The sequence below is a fragment of the Cryptomeria japonica genome, chromosome 4 (assembly GCF_030272615.1).
Source record: "Cryptomeria japonica chromosome 4, Sugi_1.0, whole genome shotgun sequence".
NCBI lineage: Eukaryota > Viridiplantae > Streptophyta > Pinopsida > Cupressales > Cupressaceae > Cryptomeria > Cryptomeria japonica.
In genome coordinates this window covers 693,698,430-693,706,862 of record NC_081408.1, presented here as the reverse complement: position 1 = coordinate 693,706,862, position 8,433 = coordinate 693,698,430, and the positions used below count along the sequence as shown (strand labels likewise).

General features: G+C 33.7%; 1 long non-coding RNA gene across 1 annotated transcript; it reads left to right on the top strand.

The window, feature by feature from the left end:
- The first annotated feature begins 1,302 nt into the window (after positions 1-1,302).
- Positions 1,303-8,182, top strand: LOC131041665 (uncharacterized). Its single transcript, XR_009105065.2, has 2 exons — positions 1,303-1,485; positions 2,002-8,182. It is a non-coding gene; the product is annotated as an uncharacterized LOC131041665 (long non-coding RNA).
- Positions 8,183-8,433: the final 251 nt, after the last annotated feature.

Sequence of the window (8,433 nt, the reverse complement as noted above, 5' to 3'; positions counted from 1 at the left end):
TGATTAGATTGACCCCAAGACCTTCCCCATCCTATGGAAGGCCAAGAGCCACAACTTAGAATTCTCTTTAGATGTCCCTATTGGGAGTTGAACTTGGGTCTCCACCATGAGAACCCAGTGTTTTAACCAGTTAAGCTCAACCCCTTGGACTGCTTCTTCACATTTCTATTGTCTTCCGCTTAAGAAATTTTATCTTCATTCTTTGCCTTCTTGGAGGATCCTCCCTTGCTTCAATCATAAATGGAAATGTAAATTCAGTGCTAAAAGGTGGACGAAAATGAGTGCACAAACAGGGAAATCGACTCAATCGCTGGCCTGAAAAGTCTTACATCATGAGCTACCTATTGGAGATAGACTAAGATGCATCAATGTTCAACCAATTAATTACCCTTTTTGTTTATTCATTGAAAATATGAATCACATATTTTGGGATTGGCCCTTTGTTTAAAAACAAGGGAGTGCTATCTTTAAAAAAATTCTACTATTTTTCATCATAAATTGAATTTGAAAGAAGCTCTCTTTGGCTTTGGTTTGCATGATGACGTTATTAGTGACTCTATCAAACAAGTTATTTTAAAACATTTGTAAGACCAGGTGTACTAATGTGTTCATAAGCAATTTTTTTCAAGAAACTAGTATTCTAATGCTTTATTCTAACATAATTTTTCAAGTTGCTTTTTTGTTTTCATAGCTTCTAGATTCAGCCAAAAAAAATGTTTTGTTCATTGCACAAATTCATCAAATTCAAGATCAGGCTAATCAACTTCACAACAATTGCATTACGGATCTTTGAGTATTTTAGCTATGTAATGCCCCTTTTATATAATGCCATTTGTTAGCTCAAATAGTTTCAAATCAACATCAATATTGATCTATATAAAGTGTTCAAGTCCAATTGTTCTCTTGTAAGACTATTGTATTGTTTGTTCATTTATATGAACTTGGTTTCCTTTGAGAATTGTAAAAAAATAATTTTTTTTTGAAAGATATTATCTTCTTCCATATAACAAATAAATTAAAAAGTTATTTTTAAATATTAAAAAATAATTCACTAACTATATATATTAAAATAAATAATTTAAAAAAACATCTACAAATAGTAAAATATATAATATCTACTATGCTTACATTATTAATATTATACAAATTATAAACTATAATATAAAATATGAGTAACTAATGAATTATTATATATTAATTTAGCTAAAGAATTAAACATCGTATATTTATACGCCCCTTCATATTTTCTTTCGCGCATCCGTTGCACCCCTAAGATAATAACAATAAAAATAGACGACGGAGATCAGAGACATTAAAATGAGGCGCACAAAAGTGTGCCCTAATTGACAACTTTGCCCTAAATCTCTTATTTCAATACCATTTAAAGATGCTTCCCAATAGCATTATAATTACTTTCCTTTTATCTGGTTTTGAGTTTTATGTTTTGCCATTTAGGGCAAGCAATCTAACGAAAATGGTATACAGGTATGATAACGATTTCTCAGTTTTTAATTTTGACATACCAACTGGTTTTCAATCCACATCTGTTTATTCTTACATAACCCAAAAATGGCTATATGTTCTGTAGAAATAGTTTTTCTAGTATTCAAACTAAGTGCTAAATTGCACCGAATCCTATGTTTATACTTTCGCTGGTGTTTTTGGTTTTGTAATTTTTTATGATTTGATAGAATAGATGCTGGTGTCAGAGTACGGATTTTAGTTTTCAAGTTCGAATAAATGGATTAGCAAATAGAAGTGCTAGAGCTACGACTAATCAATAAACAGTTAAAAGGTTCCGTAAAAGCTAAAGCTATTAGGTACCTCGTATTTTATCCTCCGCCTCTTGTTGTATTGCTATACCTTCAACAGCTTGTCCCGCAGCAGTGTCTTAACCAATGGCCGGTTCAATAGATCCAATGACATCTTTTATAAATGAGCTTTAGATGCAATAGGGCAGATAGAACTATGGTTCTAATAATTAAAATGGTTTATTTGCAGATCTGTATGAATTCTTCGTAAGTTTGGGAATAAAGCAAGTTCGCGTAGATCTATGGGTTTGTAAGACCTACGAAGTTGATGGATATGCTCGATTATCCTCGAGTTCAAAAGGTGTTTTCTTAGAAGGGGATAGCTCATACAAATCAAGTTAAGAATGAGCTCGCCTGAATACAAAAAGCATTTAGATAGGATATAAATCAAGTTAGGTATGGATTTGTATGGGTACGGATCTGTTTATGGTTCTTTGAATGGATCTAGAACAGAGAAAAGCGTAAGGGATTGAAAAACAATTTAGCATACATTGGTAGGAAACTAATAATCTGGTTGAGAATGTTATCCTTTTTAGAACTATGTCATACTGCCTGATTTGGAAGAAATCATAAGATACGATTGACTAAAAATACTTTATTAAAGAACACGGCGGACGAATCTAATAAATTGTTTTGAGAATCTTTTCCATTGGAAAGTCTGTAGTATAGCCCGATTTAGAGGGTAACATAACATAACTTATACTAAATGTGCATGCCTATTGAGTAGATCTGACAACATTTGTAAATTCTATATGAAAGTTTGAGGAAAATCGTTTTTCTAGAATTTGGAAATTGGGGAATCGAATGTTTTTTGTTTTTTTTCAATTTTTTATTAGTGAATTTACTTGTTGGATATCAATTTTAGTAGTTCGTATAAAATTTTGTGATATATAAGCTAATTTACCTTAAAAAAATGATTTGGGCATGTCGAAGTGTAATTTAGAATTTAATGAAGGGTAAGTTAAGGCGTAGATTTTTGTTTCTAAAGCCATGGTTCCATTGAGTGTGATACCGAAATTTGCAGCTGGCACCTGCTGGGAAAATTTAGGAGCTTTTTACAATGAGATTGCCCCATGGATTTTATAGTAGTTAATTTAAAAAAAATAGCATTGTATTTTTAGGGAGCTGGTGGAAATTGCAATACTGCATCCGAACGTTATAAAGATAAAATGGAAAAAGTTCAAGTGCACTCCAATAAATTTTTTCTAAAGTCCAGTGGATGTGAAAGCTAGGACTTTTTATTTTCTAGGATAAGATTCCATTTATACTATAGCAGTTTTTCCCTCGTATCAAGGGACCTGCCAATATATAGTCACACAGATCCTGAAGCCTTCTTGCATGGGATTGCTTCCAAAAAATATTTATTTTTCAAATTTGCCTATGGTTTAAATTGGTCTTCATTAGACTGATATGTGAGTGGAGGTGTCTTTCCATTATATTGTTGCATTGTATTCCCTTAACTGATAGTCTCTTTAAGTAAGAAATTATTATACTATTTTTAGTAGCTAAAATGAAATAAAAATTATAAGATGGTTTATTTCTTGGTATGCATTTAGTTTACTAGTTTTTAGAAAGCTGTTGCAACTGATCTGTATCTTCAACCCGGACGATCGCTTCTCTAATCTTTTGTTTTAATGGCACTGAAGAAAACTTTTCCAATTGTTTTATCTGCAGCCTAGCTGGAACCACTATAGTTAAGTAGTTCTAATTTGAAGAAGTTGAGGATAAACGGTAAATAATTGCCTAATCATTGACATTCTGCCATAAGAGAATAGAAGATTGAATGAATCAATCCCAGCTGTCCCATGGCAAGCTATCTTTTTCTCTCCTTTTTTATATTGCATATTGTTTATAAGTAATCTTCTCATAGAAGCATCAACATGAGACTAGTACAAGCTCATGTGAGCACTTCAGGCTAATACAAGTTCTTTACAAGCAAACATTCTAGAAATCAGTTATGGAAGACCAAGAGTCAACTTGGAATTCCACATTAGATGTCCCAATGAAGATTTGAACTTGCTTAATCCCTTGGACCTATCTTGCTTACTCATTAAAACATAGTAATGAAGAATAGTGTTCAAGTAAGAAGTCATTGGGAAAACTAAAAAAAAAGTGTTCTTGACTTGACAGAGCGAAATACTGTACAATAATTAATACTAGGTATGTGAATTCCTTAGTGCATAAGTGCCTATGAAGATGATGATAAAGATTTGGGTTCTTTCATTTTTACCTGTTGGCTAATCGCTAATGGGGACTGTTGAAATGGATGAGGCTTTAAGGCTCTTTGCAAGCATCAAAATGGTTTCTGTTACTCCAAATGTTCAGACTTTACCATATGTAGACTGACTCGTTTAGCAAGATAAGCAAAGTTGACATTTTACAAATCATCCAAAGGATTCAGTTCAAGGGTGTTTCAGCATATTGGAGAAGACAATGTTTGGATGAGTACAAGTGCATACAGAATTTGGTTAGTTACATTGCTTCCATCAGTGAGGGATGTGTTGAGCAACGTCAACATTGTTTTCCTTGCAAAAAGTGTCAGTCAGCAAGTACAGGTCAAAATTTTTGGAGTAATGCCAACCATTTATTGCATTGAAAAGTTTTGTAAGTATAAAATGTCATCCACTTAATCAGTCTTGCTATGGCCATCAAACTAATCACCACAGACAATTGCATTGGATACTAACTTACAGCCAAAATGTATGGCATCCCTGGTAGGCTTCAGGCTTGTTAGTTTTCTGGAGGTGTTAAACAGCTGGTATTAAAAAATGTGATGACTTCATATGGATCCCATAAATAGCATGAAGATTAATTTAGGTGAACAAGACTCGTTTTAATGAGTAAGGGGATTGTAAGCCAATCTTTCACATTAACCATGTTAATTTTCTTAGTAACAAGATTAATTTAGTGTTAAACTAATGTGATACCTTATAATGTGGATCCGTAAATAGCATAAATATTAATTTGGCTGAACAATACTCGTTTTAATTAGTAAGGGCATTATAAGCCATTCTTACATTTACAATTATAAATCTGTTAGGAACAATATACATATTGGTGGGGGTTCTATTGTGGCCCCTGCCCTTGAATTGTGAGGGTTTGTTCATGCGACACACATCCCATGCAATTCATTTGGGACGCTACTGCTTTAATTAAAGCTCTACCAGTGGAGGGATACCCCTGCAATAACATTTCAAACTTCTGCATTTTTCCCTGCAGTGCTCATATGGCTTGGATGCCTTGCCTTCATTTCCCCTGGAGTGCTCATATGGGCCCTAAGATTTATTTATATTCAATTTTATTATATTTTGTATAATAAAATAAATTATTTTCTATTTTATTTATTGAATTACATAATAAAAGAACCTTCATATTAATAAAAATAACTTATGAAATGATTTTAAATAAAAAACATGCATACTTATTTAATAAAAAAAATAAAAAAATAGGAACTTGGCAAATGATATCTCTCAGGATCTTTACATAGATTTTTTTTTAACGATAGGTATGCTAGTTAAATATTAATAGCATGTTTATTATTATTATATTAAATATTGACATGCAAATGACTGTCAAATTTTAAGGTAAATGTTAATATTTTTTTAACATGCTCATGCCATCAACTCCACCCTTTGCTACCACGGTAGAACACCTAAAGAAAACAAATTTCAGGTTCCCAGAAGTATAAAGGAATCTCCACTAGAGAGTCTCTGTCCAATGTGTTGTGCAATTTATATTATTGAACAATTAATTACTATTAGGGAAAATGATGCACGTGTATTGAATTCCAAATGTTATCATACAAGTTGTGATCTGTGCAAGATGGGCAAGAGTAGAGGAATTCCTAAGATTAGTTGCCATACTTAGATAAATTACACAATTTCCTAATAATACCTATGCTTAGAGCAGTTTGATGGATGGATTTTGCAAATTTTCTGTTTGTTGAATTCTTTGTAGAATTTTTTCCTTAGTAAATTAATGTTTATTGGTGGCTTGTAGAAAGAATCAGTGGATGGAAATATTTTCAGGTGGAAAGCCTCAACAGTTATTCACGGAGATGCTACGAAATATATCTTTGCAGATGTTATTTATAACTGTTGGCTTCTTTTTGTGTTGGATTCCATCTTGTGGTAAGGCTGCAGCACTCTTCCTAAGTAAACACATGAAACTTTAGTTGATGTGAATTGCAGGGGCACGAGTGCTAGATCTATGTAAAATCAAAAACAAAACCTGGAAAACCTGATGAAGTATCGTACAACTCAAATCATTGGTGGTCATTTGAAAGTATGCAAACCTCAAATACACATGCATATGGAGGGCATGATAGATGAAGGATTATCGTTTCCTGTGGTCCAGTTAATGTCAAGTTGAGATATAATAATGAAACCTCAAGCAGAAGCATAGAGGCTTACTTGAAATTGTCGACATACATGTTATTGCATTCTAAAGACATTAAAGGACCAATAAAACAATACACAACACACCAACTTTGTTTACTTTGCAAAAAGTCGGGAGTAAATTGCAATGCAACAATTTTGACGCCTCTGTAAATCAGGGAGAATAGTTTTAAAAGTCAATTCCTGATAGAATTGTCGAGTCTAACAAATGATAAGAAAATGGTATATTATTGAATCACCTACAATTTATGATGGATCCTTTTGTAGTCCATGATATCAGGTGATCTGTTATTGGATATACGGATGACTTACAATATATGGGACTGCCATGTACTCCATGCTGGAGGAACTTAACTTTGCTACATATGAGGGTGTACATACCTTAACTCTTGCAGTATTTGAACTTGTACCATTAGGCCAACTCAGGTGTACCATCCAAATAAAGCTGAATGAAATGGTTGTTTTCCTTGTGTCTTTACTCAGCACCTTGATGAGATGGATCACAAGGCTGGAAAAATAAAGGAAGTATAATATCCATAGAAAGCTTAAAAGTTATCGGTGGCTTCTATAAAGAATGGAACAGCCCTCTTAACCTGTAAGAGCTAGGCTCCACCTCCATTCCATTATAGTAGGGTGAGTGGGGGGGATGTAGAAGGTAGGTATGAGTAGGATTGGTGGGTGCGGGTAGGATCCCTATTTACAGGGTTGGACAGGTTAAGTTCATTTTTTATAGATATTATTCATTGATGAGAATATTGGGATGCTACCCATTCAGCTACTTCTCTATTATTCATTGATGAGCATATTGGGATGCTAGGATCCCTATTTACAGGGTTGGGCAGGTTAAGTTCAAATTTTATAGATGAGCATATTGGGATGCTACCCATTCAGCTACATCTCTATCATCTTCAAGTTGCCCAATCTGCTGCGTTTTCTAAAAAATTGTTAGACTTAATCAATTCTATAAGAAAATGATAGTTAAAGAGTAGTTCACAAATGTAACTTTTGGATTTCCAGAAGCATTAAAATTGTTGCATTATTCCAGATGTTTCAAACATTGTTTGCTGATTGACTCTTTTGCAAGGTAAACAAAGTTGGCATGTTGTGTATTGTCTTCTTGATCCTGATCACAGGTTAAAGACAGATTGATTGAAGAATCCACCATGGGGTCAGTCAGGTTAAGTCCAACTCTTATAGGCGTTATTCATTGATGAGCATATTTGGGATGCTACCTCATCGAGCTACATCTCTATCATCTTCAAGTTGCCCAATCTGCTCCGTTTTCAAAAACAATGTTAAATAATTCTGCAAGGAAATGACAGATAGAGAGTGGCCAAAGAATATAACTTTCGAACTTCCAGAAGCATCAAAATTGTGGCATTATTCCAGATGTTTGACATATATTTTGTTGATTTACTCTTTTTGCAAGGTAAACAAAGTTGGCATGTTGTGTATTGTTTTCTTGATCTTGATTACAGGTTAAAGACAGGTATTTATTGAAGAATCCACCTCATCCAAATCCTCCTCATCCAATGAGGTGTAAGGTGTACGACTTCTGAACCATGCCTTCAATTCAAGTTTATGAAGTTTTAATGCTTGGGCAAAATTTAAATATCTTGTCACAATAATAATGGATGATCAAATCAGAACCTTTGTTACAGCACAGATGCACAGGTAAGAGTGATTCAGAAGATTGGAGAAGACACTATTTGAGATCACTGTAGCTGTACTACAGAGTTTGGCCACCAATTGCACCCTCTTCATTAATGAGGGATCAGAAATGCCAATATTTTTTCCTTGTAAAATGTCACAATTAGTACATGATGTATGAAAAACCTTTGGAGCTTTCAAAAAGAATTAAAGCCCTCGTCCATTTACTGAGCATTTTTTATATTTTGTTTAATCAAACCACCAAATGTGACACACCATGAGATTCCAAATAAAATAAATGACGCATGGTTATTGTCTGCTAAATATTATCACATTCGTACATTTGTTTGTCTCTGTACAAGATGTCGGTATAATAGATGATTTTTCAGACAAGCTAGGCTCAAACGAAGTGGTAGTGTTTCTCATCTTTGCTTGTAGCACCTTTGACCAAGGCTGGAAAAATAAAGGAAGCCTACTATCTGCAGAAAGATGAAAATTGTTGGTGGCTCGTACGAGGATTGATTGGCTGATAATTTCTCTGGAATTTTTCCTTGATCTGTCCAGAAAGGGATCTA